This window comes from Neopsephotus bourkii, unplaced genomic scaffold, assembly GCF_033783945.1.
Source record: "Neopsephotus bourkii isolate Nb327-2 ecotype Australia unplaced genomic scaffold, CSIRO-AGI_Nbou_v1 NB_1574, whole genome shotgun sequence".
Lineage (NCBI taxonomy): Eukaryota > Metazoa > Chordata > Aves > Psittaciformes > Psittacidae > Neopsephotus > Neopsephotus bourkii.
In genome coordinates this window covers 5,074,568-5,097,114 of record NW_026902050.1, presented here as the reverse complement: position 1 = coordinate 5,097,114, position 22,547 = coordinate 5,074,568, and the positions used below count along the sequence as shown (strand labels likewise).

General features: G+C 38.3%; 1 protein-coding gene across 1 annotated transcript in view; it reads right to left on the bottom strand.

Annotated features, from left to right (window-relative positions):
* SCHIP1 (schwannomin interacting protein 1) overlaps positions 1-22,547 on the bottom strand; it is a 182,104-nt gene that overhangs the window by 95,270 nt on the left and 64,287 nt on the right. The window lies entirely within an intron of this gene.

Genomic DNA, 22,547 nt, shown 5'->3' with positions numbered 1-22,547 from the left:
CTGGGAGACCATAGAGGATGTTACCACGTCTTACAGTGTTGGAAATAATCACTTAATGCAATTCTACACTTTCTTTTCCTGAAATTGCTGCAGGTGGTGAGACAGAGCTCTTGGCTGTTTGAACCTTGCCATTCATTCACCAGGATGATAATTTTAATTTGCACCATCAAATCATTATTTCAATTAGAACTACAAGTCAAGAGGTACAGATACTCAACAATAAATGTATTTTCCAAAGAGGTTCTTATGTAAAAAGTGAAAATTATATAGTAATAATGCTAGCAAGCTACACAGACGAGTACAGGACAGATGAAAGTTATGTTTAATACAGATGAAGACAAACAGAAGAGAGCAGAACATCTTTGCTGGGGCAGCCTTTCACCTAATGCCAGCCACAACAAACCAACCATGGACAGAAGAGAAAGAGAGCAATATTTGACTTGCTGGTCAAAATACTCTAAATGAGTTCAGCTAGGTGAGCAGCAGTGGAGCCCAGAGGGGCCAGCCCTCTCCTCCAGCTCCTGATGGAAGACATCATTCTATGCCCTCCGCCTTACCTGGGAAGTGCTGCTTTGCTTCTACTTCTACAGCAGTCCATTAAATCTGGAGCAAACCTCATGGGAAGTGCTGTAAACCAGCAGCATGCAGGTTCACCTTCACTTGGCTTTTAAGACAAGCTGTCTCAAGCATGAAGTGCAGTGAGCTTAACAAAATACCATTTGAAAGCTAATGTTACCAGGCACGGAGGGAAAATGAGCTTTGAAATGGGACTTACAATTAGATAATTTCCTAAGGATGCACAACAATTAGCATTCCCTGAGTTGCTAGAGCCCCAAAGTCTAATAAATTGGGTGCTGTCAGTCTCGGGCATCAGCTGTGCTTCAGAGTCCCACAAGTATTATCTCTCATAATGAGTCATTTTACACTTTAGAGATATTTTTCAGGTATTAATATTTTTTTAAGATCATGTAACTTATTGTAAGGGGTTTTTAACATTTCACCCTTTATTTAAACCCTTTACAAGTGGAAGCAGGACTGAATACTACAGGCATTAAATGTTCTACCTTTTCCTATTTCAGCTGTTATTATCATATATGGACAAAAGACACTGCAGGAAAATGTTGTGTACCCCACCTCTATTCTTCAATGCTCGCAATAGTTATTTGGCGTCCCTGTGACTGCTGCTGGCTGGTAGAGTGCAATGAAAGGCAGGTAATCAAGAACTCTGGATCCATACAGTGCCTTAAGGACCTGATCTGGTTGCTGCTAGCTCATTTATACCGTAAATGTGTAATAATAGATAATGTCACATGGCAATTGCCAAAAATAAATATATGGCCCAAAAGGTTAAACTGAAGGTTGCTTAATCTGTATAAAATCATTGTTTTCATAAAATGAGTAGCTGATTAAACTTTGAAATAGCAAAAACAGTTCCTTGAAGAGCCTCCATTGCTCTCTTAAGACTGATCTTTATTGGCAGAAGGGAGAATATGTCCACTCTAATGGATCAATTTAAATGCATAACGGTTAAAATAAACTCCTTAAAGTGTGTCTCCACATTCCTTATGTTGACTAGTGAGACATTGCTTTTTCCCAAAATACTGTATAACTGAGAGACATTTAAAGCAGAAAAAAAATAAATTATGCTGTCTATCTCAAGCTGGTCTATAGCATTTTCTACACTTAAAGCTATGATTGTGTGAAAGGTAAAACTAAAATGTGCTTCACATAGCCTTGCAGACTTAAGCCTCCTTTGTGGTTTTTCTTACGTGTATGTAGCATTCCCTAGAAATAAACTGCGGGGGAAGAATAAAGCAGCAGGGAGCATAACAGAAAGCAAAATAAAAAATGAAAAACCTAATCACCAAAAAACCCCACCAAGGTAAACCAAACCTCAGTATTGTACATGTCCCCTGCAGAAGACCCCTTTCTTGGCCAGTCCAGGCTGGTGGAAGGAGGGACTGGATGGTAAATGCAACTCTGACATCACAACTTGATGAGACCTTGGGGACTGCAAGGTTGATCCTGCAGCATGGCAGATGTGTTGCCTCAACGCAATGTCCCCTTGTGGGGAGCAGAGCTTGGTTACTTTTCCACCTTAGGGTCATCAGCAAGCTTAGAGTCAATGATTTATAGCAGAATGAATCAATTCTGTGTACTTTTCCTTGGATTTCACTTTAAGAAGCTTAAATAAATACACCTATATTTAAGCAAATTTATTATCTGGCTTATGTATTGCAACTTTACTTGGATGGAAAGCTAGAGTGATCAAATCAAAGTCACAGGTAGGCTGGAAACAAATAAATGAATAAGAATGATCAGATCTTCAACAGCTATATAACAAATCCAAGGATGAGTTTGTGATGACAAAAAATTACTTTCTGCTAGGAGAATTGATGCAGACCATCACCTTTCTTCCAACAGAAGGCCCTGGCTTAAACTGGGAAGTTGTCAGTTTGAAAACATCTCAAAGTTTTATTTCAAATGCAATTACTTCCATTACAAGGCAAGCAGACTTCCTAGGGAAGATTTGAAATGGAAGAATTTGTCCAGTGGAAAAAAAAAGAAGAATGAGGTCCTTGACCATCCTTGCAGGAGGGAAAGCTGTGACCTGCCTGTGTGGAAGGGGACCAGCTTGCTGCCATCTCTTCCACGAAGAAAGGGAGAAGATATTTGTCCAGTGCTATGTTTTTGGTGCAGTAAGGACGCTGATGTCCCAGTCACTGTGCACAGACACAGAAAAGCTGACAACAACAGAGGGTTTATTTGCACTTGTGACTTTTCTCTAAAATGCCAACAACCAGATCTTGAAAGTGGAAAATATACACAGAAGCAAGCTTGCTTGGTAGAAAACCTATTTTTTATTAAAAATCAATTCCCTCCACCCCATTTGCCGGGATAGCTAGTAAATCCTGAGCACTCAGCTTCAGATCTCGTGTGCAGTGAGATGCAACCGCTCCTCTCCAAGGCACTTCTCTGAATGTGAGTAATGCCCAAAGTGCTGCCATCTCCATCTCCCTTTGCATTTTACAATGCAGGTTCTCTATTCCATCCACCAACATTATAAATAACTATCAATTGCCATGTCACTGGGTGACCCAAACTCTGCTTCTCCCACACTCTGTGCCCTGGCACCCTGCCACAGTCCTGTTCTCCCACCTCTTCTGCAGCAGCATGAGCATCCTTGCACCTTTGCAGGCTCTTTCTGGCGGCTTTTTCCAGCTGCATGGGCTCAGTGCTGCAGGCAAGGTCTCACTGATGTGAGAAGATGTGCTTTCTCCTCACCCACTCTCACACATTCACTGGGATCTTGCCTGGGTTGGTGCTGTACTGAGCAGTGGTCTCACATCTCACACTGGGATCCCAGATAAAGCTTTAAATCTCAGTCAGAACAGTTAAGTTTAGTTATTTCCAGTAATTACAAGCGGTATCAGTCAATTTTATGCATGGGTGGTTAAGATACCAAAGGCTATAAAATCATATGGTAATGAGAAGAACAATCCTAACAGATTTTATTTATTGCCTTTTTCTATTGCTGGAGACCACAACCACTGCTGTAAATGTGTAAACTCTACCACTGAAGGCTTTAATGCATTTTATCACTGATTTCCAGTGTCTGGAGGCCGATGAGACCAGGCTTTGTGCTCCATGTATTGTGTAAATAAGATTATTTGAATGAAAAATTTGCTTTATTTAAAAGCAAAGTTAAGATAGTTGTCTACCAATTTATATAGGATATAGGAAGGATCTAGTACAAAAATACGCAACACGGGGGTAAGACTTTTGTAGGTATTAGACACCTGATCACATCTATTAGATACTTAATTGGAGCAGGGATATACAGGCAAAGCCCACCTGAGGCTGCTGCTCATGCCTTTAGCCAGAGCAAATCCCTCTAAAAAATCAACAAAAATAGTTGGGTTTGGGCTGGGTAGGTGGGAAATGCTTGTAGACCATGTGGCACAAGTGGGCTCAGCCTTCTCCTCTTTTTCCTCCAGCGCACAACAAAATACATGGCAAAGCACACCTGGATGGTGCCACATTCCCTTGGGCTATCTTGGGGGGTGTCTGGGGCACTCTGAGAACTGGGTTTGGTTGTTGGGTGTTTTTTTTAGGTTATTCTGCTCATATTAGTCAAGCTACAACAAGCTTTCTTTCTAAAAAGTTACCCAAAGAAAAAAACATTTCACACATTTTCTAAACAGTCAGATGCCTTCAGGCTAAACATTCTTGAATAAATTCTGCCACATCTTTCCTAGCTGAACTGTAATTATTGCAACAGTAGGGATGAGTCATCACTAGCTGTAGTTTATCTTCTGGAAAATAGCGTGTACTTTACCTAATACTGTGTGTGCTGGAACTAAATCTGCTACTTGCTCCAATATCTTTATTATTAAAACAAGCCAAAGACAAGCTCTGTCATTCACATGCAATACATAGCACAAGCCCTTAATTTGCATTTTCCTATAAGAATCATAATAAGAGATCTGAACTTGTGTTTAACTATCTCTGTATGCCATGTGTACAAATAAAGACTAAGTCTCGGGACAAGAAACTGATGCTGGAGAGAAAAAGGTGGAAATAAAGGAAGAAATCCAACTCTGGGTATTTACCCTTTTCCTTTGGGTGCCCCCATTGGTACAAGGAGGCTCTGGTGGCTGTGCCCCTTGGGGTGACCATCTCTGTGTCATTCTGGAGAAAAACCCTGGGAACTGAGGGTTCATGAGAAAGCACAACCTTAGTGATGTTACTGTTTTTTTGTACAGTCTCAGGAGTTCCCATTGCCTCATTTCATATCTGGTTGAAACAATTTAAGCTTCTCCCATTTTGTTAAATTAGCATCCACATCCTAATTAACGGCTTCTGCACTTGAGAAACGTAGCCTCCTGTTACAAGAGTAATAACTCTTTCCTATTCTAGGTTCCTATCTAATTTGTTGTCTGCCAAAGACTTTAGAAATAGCAGCTTTTAATTACAAAAAAAAGGTAAGTCAACAATTTGTCTGTACCACCCCTGTTAAAGATTTACTTCACAAAAGTTATCATTGTGGCTTCTTGCAGTGAAGTATTCAAAGTAGATGCCGCTGCTCTTAATGGGATAACCAAAGTGCCATGTCTACTTGTAGCTTGAGTTTTCTCACTAACTGAATTTGATCAAAACCTTATCTTTCCTTCAACAGCACGCCTGCAAGAAAACCCCTGTTGCAAATGAGCACATCACTCCCAGAGAAAATCAAGAATATTTTTGTAACCACACCAGTTTCCACCCCCAAATAAGGTGTTGCCTTACAAGTCAAACACCACGATGATGGGTAAATATGCAAAGCTTGAGATAGCACCTGTGTGAGCTTAACACTAGGAAAAGGCAGAGATTTCCTATTTTTGGAGACAAATCCTTGAGAACAGCCCAGATTTGTCTAACAGGCTGAAGGACACCAAAAGCATGAACAACATGGGTCTCCAGGCTGTCCTGAATGCCAGCAGCAACTCCTGGGGTTGATTCATCAGGTTATAAATAAGGTGAAGTTTGGCCACTTTCTGCAGAACTCATGCTGCTGGGAAGATGTTGCAAGGTTTATTGGTGTGCTACAGAACTCTCTTATTAATGTAGACTTCTGAGTGGTTGGTTTCTCTTCTGTGTGGTCTTGGCGTTCTGTATTTTATAGGAGCAATTTTTCCTTTTCAGATCATTAAAAACCAAAACAAAACAAAACAAAAATGACCTGAGTGGTGTAATTATCAAGTTACAACTGTCAGTGGTTTCAGCTTTTCATGCTTGTAGTCCACAGGACGGTTTTTATTTTTTCCCAGTGTCTGTGTTCAGGTAACACTTTAGGTACAACAGTACCTTCCAGTATTCGTCCCCTCACAGTTAGATTTACCTTTCCATGCTCAGATTTCACTACTGTTCTATTTACAAAGGCAGGCAGTTAGAAATCCAGTTTTCTCTTCTAAAATTAAAAACTAGGCTCCAGCTTTCATCATCAGCATGACTTGAGGTAAATTAACTTTCACTTTGGCTTTTGATGGATGTATAATGAACTCTGCATTGTTCAGCTGGAAATCTTAGAGCTATTTTTCATTCCAAATGTCTTCTGAGCAGCACGTTTGACAGGTTATTAAGATTTTAGTATCACTGTGGAAATATTTTTCTAGGCTTCTTGGCTAGGATTAGGAGAGGTTTACTGCACCTTCTCCATCTCCACACCAGTCTGCTGATCTCCTAAACTAGCTGGTTTTCAAAATGCAGATTTTTTAGGTTTATGCATCTAGGAAATATTTAATAAGCAATGATTTTCAATGCTGGTTTCTTGGTCCTAACCACCAAGCTGCACTGCACATGGCTTTCACATCATTTAATTTAGCTACTGAAGTGTAGGAAGTTTAGCTATTAGTCACTGGGAAAGATCAGGTGTCTCTGAAGGATCTCCAGATTACGGAGCCAGGTAGATGCTGCTGGAGACACCTCCAGGAACTCATTTAGAGACCTGGACGCCAGAGCATCCCTCTGCTAGTAGAGAGGGCAGCAGACAGATGTTGATGGTCCTGACTACAGCTCTCTGGCCTATACGGAGAGAGTTTTATTGTCTGAATTACTCAAACTTCCTCTGCTTGTGTGCTCTTTCCCGTAATCTCACTTTTATAAAGGTTTTAATGATTTGCAATTTTCCAAGCAATTTACAGGATACATTTCAGCTTTTTACCGAAAGGACATCACAGCCGTACATTTTGTTTTTTTCATCTACTATAACTATGTAGCTTATGTACATAAGCTTATGCTTATGTACCAAAGACAACACAAAACCTTTCAATTTTGAAATGATCAATTACAATTAAAATAATTAAATATTTTGTGGATAAAAGTCAAGGAAAAGGTTAAAACCTTCATAATAATGAGCATATTTGAGGAGATTAGAATCTCAACCTCTCTGAAGTCCATGCAATCACTAATTTCTGCTTTTCTTACATACTTTAATTTTGGTTACTAAACTGACTCTCTAGCAACTGAGAGTAGGTGAGGGAAGACATACCTATGGAAAGGTACAGCATAAGGTGAGTCCTAAGGGAAGCAGGGAAGAGAGAGGCAGGTATTGGATGAGAAATTGTCTCCAAAGGCAGTTTCCAAGTTTCCAAAGCCAGCACCTGACAAATGAATTTCAAGGTTCTTCAGAAACTGCAATCTGATAACACATACTATCACTTTCTTGAGTGAAAAGTGACAAGACGAATGCCTTTTGCTCACTCTGTTCTAACTATTTCCTGCTGTCTGAGTCATCTCATCAGCCTGCTCAACTACAGAGATGTTATTGGTGTGTAATACCACTGACTCATGCCCTGCATTTCAGAGCTTTATAGGAGAAAGGAGTGGTCCAACAGTTTTATGAAAAAACAGCGTTTGGCCATATTAGAAATTGTCAAATAGCATCAGCCACAAACTACCATGCAATCAGTGCTGATCATAGGGCTTTCATAGTGTCTAAGCTCCAACCCTAACCAGCCTTAAGTCAGTATTGGTTGGAGCTATAATTTTTTTAAGTTAGCAGCTGGGATTAAACTGGTATAGCTGGCTATACTTCTAAGCTGCAGGACAGGGACAACTGAAGAGAGCTATAACTGTTCCAGGGTATGATTAATTTTTTAATTTTTTTTAATTAACACTGATAAAATGCCTTCAAACCAGAAATTATGAAGTTGAATTTCTCATAAAGTGTTTGAAGGTCCAAAGTTATTAAATAGAAAGTATTTTCAAACAGAGAATATTTCTAGAACTACTGCTCCTCAGTTTTTTTATTAACCTTTCCCTCCTGAAATGGGAACAATAAAAACTATTTGTACAAGAAGAACAGGGAAGGTGTCTGAGACTTGAGAGTCATTTGAATACCTATAACCCCACATTCAAACCTTGCCATCTATGGTGATGAACATTAAACTATAACAGCTTTGCTTTTAACAACCTTAATTTCTCTCTTTCTCACCAGGAGACCTGTTGTTTGCACTAGGATACTTCACAGATGAATTGGGTTTTCATATTTTGGACATTTTTTTCCCCAAAACCTATAAATCAGCATTTTATGAATGAATAAATCCCATCTGCCAGCTGTTAAAAATCTGCTTCAAGGCTATGATATCTAGGTCATTTTATTTCATTACTCTGGTGCCACCACCAATAAACTTGTTACTGCACAACTAAGGATATTATAGTTTTTCTCAAAGGGAACTGTTAAACTAAGCTGTAAACTTGCCTTAAAAATGTATACTGTCTGACAGCAAGTGAGCACTCTCTGTTCCATTGGCCTCAGCCTGGATTTTGGGCTGTACATCATTAATTAATACTGCAATGACCATAACCCAGCAAACCTGGGAAATGAGCAACTGCCCAACTGAGATAAAGATGAACAATGGCATGTTTGAAAGTACTTGTACTGCTTGGGTCTGGCTCAGAGGATGATATTACATGAGCCTTGGTATGTCCTAGACCCTCTAAGAGTGTCAGTCACAAAACATATGCACATTAAAATATGGATGAGTCTTTTATAGCTTGTTGAAGAATAATTTATACATAAGTGAGAGGGTATATTTCTACTGTTTATAAAAACAGATGCACACACTTCAGTACTTCCCCTGCAACTGATGGGAAGCATCCTGTGCCAGCCTGAGCTGGGCAGTTTGTTGCAGAACGTCAGACCTAAGAGAATAAATTTTCTGAAAATTGTGCACTTCAGAACACACATTTATCTCTGCCTACTTTACACATGCAGTTATTATTTGTGTGGGCAGCAGCCACTCTGCATGTGGATGATTAATGAAATATGTAAAAAACCCCGTATTTTTTGCTACAAATACTGCACAATGTTTACGATCTTTTGCATAATTTGTGTCCAAAGCACATTTTTTGCCCCCATTCAGCTACACCCTTTGAAAGCTGGTTTGAGTAACTGGGAATCTGCCCCCATCGCTTTTAGCCTCACACAAAATTGAGCTCAATATTGGGAAACATTAAAGTATAATTTCTTACTAATAATATCCCTAATGTTCTATCTAGTTTGGGTAAATGGTCACTGATTATATTACATATTATGCTAATGAAGTGTAAGATGCTATCTCCATGCTTGTCCTGAGCTGGCACAATATTACCCCAGTGAAAAGACAGAGATCCTTTTCTGGTGCTTATGTCCCCCCAAAACTGGGGATTGTTGTCACCAAAATAACTGATGCACAATGCTTCTTGACATGTTAGGTTTTAATTAAACCATATTTCAATTTAAAAGGGAGAACAATTTTAAGGGAATCTTTCTGCCAGATGGTGATTCTTAATTTACCTCAAATGTGTTGGATGCAGCATGAGTTGTCCCTGATTAGCTGAGGTTGATCAGATGTGTAAAATAACCGTTTTACTATAAAAAATGAGTTGAAATGACCCCACGAAATGACAAATGAGTGTTTTCCTTCATTTAGATCTGAGCTACTTAAGAATTATGACTTTGTGGTAAGACTGAGTGTGGAAAATAACCACTACTGATTCAGCAACTAGGGATGCTGTGAGTATTCCACGAGCTCTGTGTCTGCAGGTAGCTGTTGAGTCCTTAAACCAGCTTCCTTTCCACTCACTCCCCCCCCTGCAGATTGGCAAAAATATGCTAGTTATGCTCCACAAAAAAAAATATTTTCAATGAGCCAACTGAAATGTGACTTCAGCTTTTTCCACTCTTAAGTCTTGCAAGAAAAAAACAAACACAGAACATATATTTTCATATATCCTGTTTCTACGTCTAAGCAATTTGTACAAATGCTGTGTCTGGCCCATGAAGATCACAGCTTTAGCTCTAGCAAAACAATTTTCAAGACCTAATTGGAAAATCTCTGCTGCAATAAGGGTGGATATTAGATGGCTCCTTTCACTTTTACATACTTTCATTTCTGTGAGCTCTTAATTTGGCATGCTTATTGGTGGTGAATTAATTGACTGCACCATACTGAAACAGCAAATCATGCACACACCAGTGAAATACATGTTTTGTAAATTAAACTAAGAATGCAACCCATGATTTTTCCCTATATTAGCAGATTATGAATTGCAATTTGTTGCAGTGGCTGAATGCGAGTCCAAGACAACCCAAGTCTTGGATAACCTTCATCACCCACCAGACTTTCACTGCTCTGCTGGGTGCTATCTGTAGACTTCCACTTTCTGGATTCTAGTAATTATTTTATTTTTTGAACACTGGGGATTTAAGCTTATTCCTAGTGCCAGAAATGATGGTGGTAGTGTTACAGCAAGGGGTCAAGATACCATGACTGCTGGAGAGACTACAAATCCCTTAGCTGCTCTGGTAACCCTGGACCTGAGAACTGTGCAAGATTAAGGACCATGAAGTTATGTGGAAACCATCTGCAGTCTTTGCAGAAACTCCCAAGAAGTTTTTATGTAGGCTGTAAATAATCCTAAACCAGATCTGACCATGTTAGTATTTTACAAGTGGTGAAGGAGAATGAAAATATGCAGAAATGGGATTGAACTCTGATTGGATAAAGTGGTGCTGCCTTTTAGCTTTCCCGCAGTTTTTTTTTCTTTCTATGACTATCAATAAAACTTTACCCTAGCAGTAACTCATGAGAGATGTAACTGGGAGGAAATTAGATTCTCTGATACTTGATATTTGCCAATGCAATATTATATGAAAGTTTAGTTGGCATCTGAGATCCCAATCCTATCTGCTGGGTTGCTACAAGTAGACCCATGGAGGTAGTTTTATTATCAGGTCATTGCTAACTGTCCAGTACATCCATTCCATGGTTTATACAATGACCCTTGAAGCCTTAATATTTCACCAACTCCATTGGAAAGAAATTACTTTTTTCAAGTAATTCGATTCAATGGCACTTGCCTGACAAAGCAGGAAGTCCCAACAGGAGAGGCAGCATTTTAAGATTCCCAGCCTCCATTTCATAGTGTAAAGGTCATCCTCTTACACACCAGCCATGGCAATACTTGGGAGCTAACACAGCTAAATACCTCTTTGCATACTACTGTATTTCTTAGAGGGCAAGGTTTTCAGTTTCAAAACCTTTTTTAATTTGCATTTCAAAGTAGCTGTAAAATACGAGTTCCAGTGCAAAGCATTAGCATAAAGCCATTCAGTATTATATATTCTGTCAAAAGTGCCAGAAAAAATTCCACAACCATTGCATTTCCATCTGGCAACATCTTCCTACCCTGAATATTTGCATAAAATATTTCTGCAATAAAGAAAAATTATGGACATAAACTCTACATTATTTCCAAATAGATAACTTCACAATTGTATAAACCAAAGAACCCTGCTATTGCAAACAAACTAATTCCCTCTTTTGCAGCTATTTCAGAATAGTTTCAGAAAAACACTCCCTACTCTACCTTTCACAGAAATGATTAGGTAGATTTTTAAATTTATAAGATTCTTTGGGTTTAAACCAATAAGAAATCATTGAACAGAGCTTCAACAAGGTTCACTGTAGGTTGTGTTATCAGTTCTACCTCCGTTTGCAGCTTTAGGATCACCAAATAATTGGAGTAAATTGGAGCACAGCATCATTTTTCCTGCTGGTACTTAATCTATGGAATTAGCCCTAATTTTTCCTAGCTACATCTTTGTAAGTTAACATTTAACCTGACATTACCTGTTCTCAAAGAATTAGACTTTAAACACTGTATTTCCAGCATTCTTCCTGATCTTGGCCCGCAGAGAAGAAAGTTATCATGCAGCTACAAGAAAACAGAGTAAAACAGAAAGAAAATAGATGGGGCTAAGGATCAGATCTTTAATCAAGCTGAGAATTAAAGTTGAATACTGAGCTAAATTGTACTATGATAGGCTAACAGGGAGATGGCTACCTGAGTCAGTGGGAGAGGAGAGCAGTATGCACTAGATGCCCATTTGTCACCATGGCTTTCACACAGATTTAAATACATCTGTGAAATCCTCCTCCACACATGATAAATCAGTTTATAAAGAGGTATCACTGAAAGGAGAGGGTGCTCCAGGCATTTAAGTAGTCAAAGTCTTGACCCAACACTTCATATGGAGAAGACTGCTGAGCTCTGTTTGCACCATAGTCTATCCAAATAATCTGTGAAAGATACTACCATGTTACATTCTGTAATAACTCTTTAACCCAATAGTGACATGGGTATGATATTTGAAATAGTGGAGATGAATCATTAAACCAAGGTAAATAACTTAGGCATGTTATTTTTCCTTTTCAGTTCACCAGTTCTGTTTAAAGCTTTTTTCAGCCAAAAGGTCGTGTATGTTTCAGTTGCAGAAATGAGGAATTTTAATGCAAAGCATATATTCTTTTTTTTAAAACATGCACATTTCTGTAATCCTTTCCATGATCAGGTGTCAACCTTTGAGGAAAAGGAAGAAGGAAATGCAAAAAAACCCCAATCTTGCGCTTTACACATGTCTGTGCAGGTTATATGGAATAGGCAAACATTTTGCTCATGCAATTAATTCTCAAAAACTTGTGCACTTTCCATGTTTTAAATGAACTTCAACAGAAATTAAACTTACCTCAGGCACAAGCTGTTATTTAACCAAGTAAATAAAAACCATCCTGCGACACCCTCCCCAGCTCCCTGATGGGTGCCCTGATTCACACCAAGTGACTGAACTCAGAATTGCACGGCTGTCTGGGACAGCATATGTTCAAAACACACAGGAGGAGCAAAAAAGACAACATGGTAAGGGGTCACTTTTAGACAGTAATCAATCCAGAATACCCAATCAACAGCACTGCAGCAAAACCACTGCGGGAATTAGAAATATTGATTCTGCTGCACAGTGGCTAGGGGACACACTAAACTACACCTTCCAAAGGGTGAAACACCAGCTATATCATCAAACTTATATGCAAGTTCCTTTATAGCCCTAAGGAAAAAAAAACATCATTAGGTTATGATAAACATTACTTGTAACTCAACCATATATAAAGTCTAGACTTGTACAAAATAATTATTAAAAAAACCAAACCTCTTTGAAGAGCTACAGTCTGAGAATAAACTACGACACACAGGCTGAAATAAACCTGCCCAGATGTCATTCACTGTGGCATGTTTTAAGCGAGTGCTTTCTGCAACCCTACCTCTCCATTAATACTGTTTTATGCTCACACTGATCCAATAAGGCATTATTTAGACTGCATTCATAAAGAGATTCCACAAATTCTCAGGGCCTTTTACATTGTTGACATCAACCATTCAAGCACACAAGAGTTACACTGTATGGCAAAGGCCTCAGACAAATGACAGTGATGCTGTAGAAGACCCAAATAATGCCCTTCAGTGATGCTGGAAAATATATTCATTGAGAGCCAGAGGGACTGCTATTCTTTTAGTAAGAGGGATTCAGTAACAGCCTCGTAATTTCTTTGGCATGATTATACAGAATCTTATGCAGTGCATGCCCTCTAATGCTTAAAATAATGCTTTTCTGTTTGAGTGAGTCAGGCCTAAAAAAGAGGCATGGCAGAAATATACAGCCAAAGACAAGCCAGTTGAAAGGACATATATACCGCATGCAGTGTTCGGGAGCAAAGGTCTATGCTTATGCTAAAGGCTCAGAGGGAAACGAAGTAAGAACATTTTAAAATATCTCTCAATTGAAAAAATGTGAATATTCTTAATTTTCTGGATAACTAAACTTCCTCCTGAAAACTGAGTTAGCAAACTTTGGGCTATTTTTACAGCATCAAGTTGGGTTTGGGGATGTATAGTGTGATAATTCAAGCTCACATTTGCAGATCAGAGCCCTTATAAAGCCTTCTCCAGGAGGGAGAAAGAGTCTCTCCTGAACGGTAACAATTCATGGATGAAGTACCAGTTGTCCAGTTCCCTTTCATTTTGGTTAAGGATCAGCAAAGGATCTGCTTCATTAGTAGAGAATAAAGGAGTTCCTGCAGATGCACTTAACAACTGAGTATATCAGGATTAAACCTACTGGATGGAAATAAATGGAAATCACAAACTGGGATTTGTACCTGCAAAAACCTAAGCTCTTCTGAGCCTCACTGATTCTTACCAGGCTTAGAGAAGATTTAAATCTCAATCAAGAGATTCAGAAAGCTCAGAAATGGGAAAGGGCAGACAGATGTCCAGAGCTGCCCAACAACAACTGATGTAACTCCACCCTATGATGTTGATTTCAAAAGTATTTCCAAAGATAATCTAGAAAATATCTTACCATGAAGAAGAGAAACATCAAAATGGACAACAGATGGGCAAGAAGCCACACCAGGATTTCCAGTGTTGCTATCTACAGCATTTTGAAAGTGTTTGGTAGAGAAGCCATGATCATTTTAACTGTTTTGCGTGACAATACATACAGCTTTGGATTATAACCACTGAGTTCTCCATAGCATTTCCACAGTGCATTTCAATTTCCTTTGAGGTAGGAAGTCTGCTTCTGAAATTGGCTTCAAGATTTAATCTTTGGGTTTTCATTCCAGGTTTGTAAAATTAAACACAAGAGACATAATAAATGTCTCACAAGTGAATAAATCACAAACATCTTGGGCTGCTCAGGAATATGCGCAGCAGGTTTTTACAGGTTAGGGTAAACAGCACTGTTCATAGATACCATGAATTTAGAAGGTAAAATATTATGACATGCTGATATATTTATATTTCATCATTGCACTTAGTCTGCATAAAAATAAAGTTATCAGGAAGGATTTTGTTCCTGCACAGCGTTCTCTTCCTTTCCATTCCTGAACTGCTCTTCCGAACGAGAAGTTCTTTTTGTTCCTCACTAAACTGGTAATAATTTATCCAATAGACGATACAACATCTAAGACTTCTCAACACTATCATAACCAAATATAATAATAATATAACACTCTTCTTAGCTTCTCAGGGTACCAAAATAATTTTATTATTTTGAAAGTATCTTAACTACACCTTTATTGAACCAACATAAATATCTTTAAGGCAATCTTGGTGTAAAATACTCCTGAAATTCCTTGTTATACTTTGTACCTGAAAATCTATTTGAAACATATTCTACTGTATTGAATTTCTGTCTGAAACAGCTGATTTAGGCAGCTGATGGAGTATGGCAGGTGCCCCATTCATTGCATTATCATTTTATACAGTCTGTCCATAAAACCCCCAAGAGAAGGATGTGCTGTCTGTCCATGAAAAATAATCCACTGTCTGTGGCTTATGGGAGCAGCAATAGAATTTTAAATACCTTGGAAAGACCAAAGCTTGGCCATTTTCATTATTCTAGCAGCATTTTTCTAGCTGAATGGCCATATTCAATCTCACAATGAGAGGAGTAATGCAATTAAACCAGCACCATAATGAGGAACTGGAAACATGGGTTTTAGTTTGAAAAACAAAAGCTTCTAAATTTCAAAATAATGAAGCAACATGACTGTTGCACATGAGTGAAGAATGCATTATTAGGCACAGCAGTAAAATGTCAAATAGAATATACTACAACAATATTCTTCCGTTCACCTATGGCTCTTTTGATACCCTCTACGTATTTCCTGATGTTAACTGCTCATACCCTCATTGTTTTTGATCCACCCAAAAATTTCCTGGTCCAATGGAAGGAAAAATGTTTAATTAAATGTCCCTAAAGAAGGGACAATGAGGAAAAGCCAGGCATACCCTAACTAAGGCTGTCTCACAAGCAGGTGGGCTGTGAGCTAGCACAGCTGGCTCAGCAAGCAGGAGAGCTCTCTGCAAATGGGATGGGAAGCAAGCAAGAGAGTAAGACTTTAAACAGGATAGAACCATCCTGAATGGGCAAAATAAACTCCAAAATTTCAGAAATCGCATCTGAAGAAAAGTTCAAACCACAGTCAGGGGGGGACAAAACTGCAACTGGTACACTGGCAAACCTCTGGACACAGCTCAGTTCCTCAGGGAGGAAACAACTGGAGTTTGTGCCATAGGTCTAAGTGTGATTTTAGGTAGCCTGGCAGTACTAAACAAAATATTACTGTGCAAAAGAGCATAAGATGGGAACAAAGAAATGGGATACCCCTTCAACATTTACTCTTACATGGGCAGGACACAGGAAGTTTCAGGACATCAAGTGGAAGAGACTTACAATGGCTGATACTTTGGAGGCAAGGGAGAAGGAGCCACAGAAGTGGAAAAGAAGGGTTTTTTTTTATTTTTGATCTCTCTAGTATAATCTGCTCTCACTCCTTGCTCAGTAAACATCTGTTTGAGACCTCACAATAGAAAAAACAAAAGGAAAACAGTGAAAAGCAGTTGGTGGTAGCAGAAAAAAACCAACAAGGACATATAAAGTTGTACAAGGACTGTGGTTACTCCTGCAAAGTGGAAAAAGAAAGAAAGAACCCAACTGGAACCTGTTCCTACTGCAGTCATGGTTTAAACATGTGAATATAATACATACACAAGTGAATATAACAGATAATGCAATATGTAAAATGTAAAATATATATATATATATGCACACAACTATAAGAAATTATGTTCTTTGGTGGGCTCAAACCCCCTCTAGATGTGAAAATATTTTCAGATATTAAGTCATTCAATCAAAGAAAAAAAATAGAAGTAATTCATAATACAGAATAAACCCTGAAGGTCATAGAATCATGGAATAGTTATGCTTGGAAAGGACCTTAAGATCATCTAGTTCCAACCCCCTACCATGTCAGGGACACCTCACACTAAACCATGCCACCCAAGGCTCTGTCCAACCTGGCCTTGGACACTGCCAGGGATGGAACATTCACAACTTCCCCGGGCAACCCATTCCAGTGCCTCACCACCCTCACAGTAAAGAACTTCCTCCTTATATCCAATTTAAACTTCCCCCGTTTCAAGTTTTAACCTTTTACTGCTTGTCCTATTGCTACAGTCCCTAATGAAGAGTCCCTCCCCAGCATCCTTATAGGTCCACTGCTATCCTTAGATCTCTTGAAGGCCTTTAATAAAGCAGGATGGTCTTGCTTTAAAAAAAAAAAATTATATCAGAGAAAAAGTTTGAAGAAAATTTGAAGGCCTAAATAAATACAACATACAAATCTCCATCCATTAGGATAAAAGTTATTAAGACATGCTCTGAAAGATTTCAAATACAAGAAAAGGTTATTTTCTATGTCCTGTGTTGTTCTTTTTATTGAAGTCCTGGAAGAGCCACGCCAATGCAACAAATCAAAAAGATGTCCCAAAAGCTTACTAAAACAGTAATGGATTCTGTTAATAAATTTTAAAAGTGCTGTCTCTGTATAGTGCAATGTTGTTGGCTGACACCTCACCCATACTTTTAAAGAAATCCCTTGAACTCCAGGGTGTAACATTAATTAAGTTAAATCCATCCAAGAATCCATGACTAGAAAGACACATACGAGTTTATGTGGTCCAAACAAATGAGATCATTGGGAACATTACTTCTTCAGTTACACAGAGTTAATTCATTTCCATTATTTTGAGACAGAGAATTCCCCCATCTGCTTTCCTCTCCACACGGCCAATTCCCAAAGGGCTACCCGATTCCTTAGGACCCACCCCTGTTTCCACATTGGGAAGCTGCAGCATATGCATAGTACAGAGGTGGAAGGATGACAAATGTTACCCAGTGTGGGAAATGAAGTGATAATATCTCCACTATCTCCAATATCACTTCTCAAACAAAACAATGACTAAATACATTAGAAAATTGTGTCTTAATCTATTTAAGTAAAAAAAGATAATACCTCTGGTAATGATCCGCTCACAAAACTATTACTATTAGCACCCAGCTGTTGAAGAACTCATTTTGGAAATGATACTCTGCTGCACATTAGTGGCACAGACAAATAATATATGATTGCTTTTAACAGAAAAACTGACAGACAGTTTGGATAAAACTGATTTTATAAACTCATTTGTTCTTGGAATTTGACCATAGTTAAAACGAACAGATAAGATTAAGAGGTCAACCAACCAAACGGTAATTTACACTTAATTCAAGTTGTGACTAAGACTTGATAATTCCTGTATGGAAAGTTAATGTATCAACTTAATGTTAAAATTAAGACCTCTTCCAAAGGTTGGGCTTTAATACCTCTCCAAGGGTTGTTGGGCAGCAGCATAGCTGCCAAACCTTGCTTTCCAAAAGCAATGCCTGTGCAGTCTGGGCTCACCTCTGTGATGCATAGAGCAGGTGGGAAATGAATTAGTGAGGTATTTTTCTGCTGCTGCACTTTGGGCTTTTTCCTAAAATTATAATGTCTTTGGTTTTGGTTTGGTTCCCCCCCCCCCCCCCCCATGAGATAATTCACTACTTTGAGAGAAATTGCCTGAGAAAACAAGGGTTTTTACCTTAAATGTGTTCCTTTGGGAGAACAGCACATTCTCCCTCCTCTCCTAGAATGTCATATACATCTTTATAATGAACTTTAGCTGACCCTAAGAAGTAATTTCATATGCATAAGCTCAAAAAGATGCAGTTACTGAAATAGATTTAGAATGTCAGGAAGACCAAGACAATGTTTGCTATTTGATTGCTTAAATTCATAGCAGTAAGAGAAATAGCTAAAATAGTATTTATTCAGGTAAAAATAGACTTTGCCAGTATATTTAATCTAAAAAAAATTTTATGAGCAGAAATAAATACTTTCTACTTTGGGAGGATATAAACTGAATATACTTGGAAAGGTACACTGTTCTGTAATAGACACCATTAAAGTGATGCTGCCACATTTCAGTGTCAATATAACCACTAATATAATCTAATGGATATGGCTCTGGCTATTTCCATAGGGCTTTCCCTACATACTAATGAGTTTCTATTGCATGGATTTTATATATTTAATTCCTTCTGGTCCTACTAATCATGACTGTATCGTCTGTTACTTCTACTGCTTACATTTTTTCCTCTATTTTATTAACATCAGAATATAATTAATTCCGGTGAGTGAAGTTAATTGCCTCAAGGAAAACCTGTGGTTGGAAATCTCCCTGTCTCAAATATTCTAGAGTTGGAGACATACCGCCATGTATTCTTCCCACAAAACTGACAGGTGGAAAAATCAAATGGCAACAGCAGTTGCTGGGAGGAAAAAGAATTCTGCAATCTTATCTTCTCTATAGTAATTTGTATTTAGCACTGCAGGAATACCGTAACAGATTCTGTCTTGGAGCTGTTCATGAGATGAGTAAGGCAGTTGTGGCCAAGGGGGTGGTAGGGATAGACAGACATGTTACCTGCAAGATGCTGCCAGGTCAGAGCAAACCACAAAGAACCTCTGCTCAGCTTTTAGTTTTTCCTCTCTTGCCTATTCAGAAGTCATCCACATTTTCCACACTGCTCTAATATTTGTCTCCGTATATTTGCCTCTCTGACCTCTGCCTTCTGCTGCACTGTCCTCACACATGGGGAGGAATGATGGCAACAAGTCTCTATATTTTGGATTTGTCAATGCCTGTTCTTCCCCAACACATCCTAGGAACCAGGATTAGTGTGTGCTCTGCTGTATTCCCTCTTCATCCATGCTTCAAACTCTCAAAGTCTCAAACTGTCACTAACACATACTGTTCGAAAACAAATGTACTGTTTTAAGACTGTCATCAGTACCAAAGAGAGTAATCTAATTATAAGCCATCACACCAAAGTTAGTCCCCGTTCCAGAATTACAACCAAACCATTTTGAATTGTCTCAAGCAGCATCTCCCCACCGAATATTTCTGCAGAAGCACAGTTCAGAAACATTCTGTTAGACATTTTGCTTTCAACTGGATAATTTTGCTGTTAATAGACTGTAATGTATCAATTTGACTAATCACATCGATAGTCAGTTTTCAACAAACACAACTCAAAGAAAAAGAAATTTCTTGGCATTCTTCTATCACCAGCAGAAATAAATTGAGATTGCCTTTTTATATCCCAGCATTAAATAGCCCCATGGGAAACCACTTTTAAGAAAGTTAAATATACATAGTCATTCCGGATTATTATGTGTACGTACACACATATACACAAATTTACCACAAAATACATAAATCTACTGCAAGAACTATTTCTACATAAAATCTCAATTCAGAAGATGAATATCATATTAAGCCAGAAGCACTGTGTATTCTCTGATTATATTTAGAGCTGAAATTATCTGAAGCAAATTAAAGGGACTGAAAATAACATTTGTTTCCATGTTTACTTAATTTCAAATATTATCTTATAGCCCACACCAGTGTTAACACACCACGTTTCTCTCAAAATCATCAAATATTTGACTTCTAATTAAACCCTTTTAATCTCAGTGCTGCATTTTTCTCTCTCATCTTTAACAATGCTTCCATCTATGTTATTCAAGAGCAAGTGGAGATTTTCATTTTTGCATTATACAGAAATCACATTGTAAATATTTATCAAATGGCTCCCTTTCTACTTCGCTGTTCACAGATCCATAAAGCCAGCCTTATAGAAAAGATATAGCGTTCCCCAACACTCTGCTTCCTTTTTAGGTGTAGCTTTTAAACACAAGATATGGCAGTGTGCTCTCCCCCCACCAGTCTGACCTTTATTTCCCATAACTCTGCGCAAGGATCTCACTCCATAAATAGTGGACAGCCCAGGGCCTGTGGAGCTTTCCTGCATGGCAGTGGCCTGCATGCCAGGATCTCCCTTAGACAGGAACCTCTCAAAGTTACTCCTTAAGGTTGAGATGCTCCTTGCTGCAACAGATTCTCAGGGGTTGATAGCATGTTTAACTTTGAAATCTTAGTTAAGCGGTACAAAGAATTGATTGTACATGTATAATCCTTTAGACATGAACTGTTGAACAAGTTTGGGACTAAGCCTGGGTCCAGCTGCACCTAAACTCCTCTGTGAGAAAGAGCTTAGAATATAAGGGGGACCTTTCTGAACCTCATGACTCAACAAGAGAGTCTCCCTGACAATTCTGTCTGACCATGTAGTAAATATGTATTTATGTAGTAAAATATGTAGAAAACTTGTATGTAGTAAATACTAAAGGAAAGTCACTGACATCAGGAAAAGCACAGATACCACTGGCAGGTGTGAGGCCCTACAAACACACAAAAGCTGCAGAAAGATTTTGTTCTACTTCTAGAACCAAATCTTAATGCACCACTAAACAAAATGAATGCATCTTTGAAGGTATCACATGAGGAAGGAAGGACAGCTAAGGACACTGAGCTTTTGGCAGCAGAGGTGGTTCAACACTTTGTCTTTTCCCAACTGGATATTTCCTTCCTGTTGTCCATTATTTAAAATATATGTTATTTCAGAAAACTCCGAGTTTTAGATTAATTTTGCTATGAAACACTACGAATCTATTCCAAGCAATCAGAAATAATAATAACGATTCTTCATTTGACCTTCCAGAACAAAATAATGAGATTTTCTGGCACAGACAACAGTATTTTGCTTAAGGGAGATTTGGTTTGCAAATATATAACATGTTATTATCATCAAAAGCATTAATACATTTATCACAATGAATCTCTCTGAGATTCTCTGCAATATTGAGTCACAGATCCATAAGCAATGAATCAAGGCACATTTTCTGTTTGGCATGAGGTCTCATTCTTATAATAATCACAAATTACATTAGCTGGTGGAAGTCCCACCTAAACAAGCTGCCACCTTCCTACCAATACTGACTGGTTACAGAGGTAAAAAACTGTTTTACAGTCCCAGCTTGTACCTTAATCCATGTCTTCTTGGAGCAACACAGGATTACTGGTGCATGTTTGACCAATACCTGCTAATAATTTAATGTTCGTTCTTGTTAAAAAGCCAGCCATAGAGAAAACCAAGGGAAGTAATATTTAGCTTGAGCAAGGACAAAGCTATAGGTCTTAGTACTACTAACCAGCACAAAATCATGCTTATACTTTCTATTCTGCTTCTCAGAAGAATACTATTTTTTTTCAAACATGTCCCCTCTTTATACCAGTGTTTTAGCTACAGTAGGTTGCAAAATCCTTTGAAACAAGATATAGCAAGACCATGAAATTCTAATGGCTAGTACACACAAATTTTTTTTTTGCCTCCAAAATGAGTCAAATGAACACTTACACAATTTACTACAAGCGGGAACAATCTGCCCACAAAACAGAAGGTCCATGCCCCATCAGAATATTTAGGATGGAGATATCACTAATGCAAGTTTTTTCTTTCAAATCTTGAAGGCAGTATTTTGATTGAAATAATGTTTCTTTTGGAAATATTACTGAAAATTATCTTAGGCAGGAATACATATGGTTTTTCATCAGTGTGAGAAAAAAAGGATGCATTAATGGATGGAAAGAATCTCTTCAATCTTGTATATTAAATGTCACTCTTTTTTTTTTTTTAATTTTATAAAACTTTGATGATAATGCAAAAAATCCCAATGCCTATTCCCAGATACAGGCCCTGGAGGGCTGGGCTCTGCGTTAAGTCAAGAAAAGTTTTAAACCTGACATAATGAAGCCTAGGTTTTACCCTAGACCTTTTTCTTGCTTCTAAACAACACTGTATTACAGTATACAAAGCCAAGATCGCCTTAGCTAAAGGTGACAAGATTTATAAA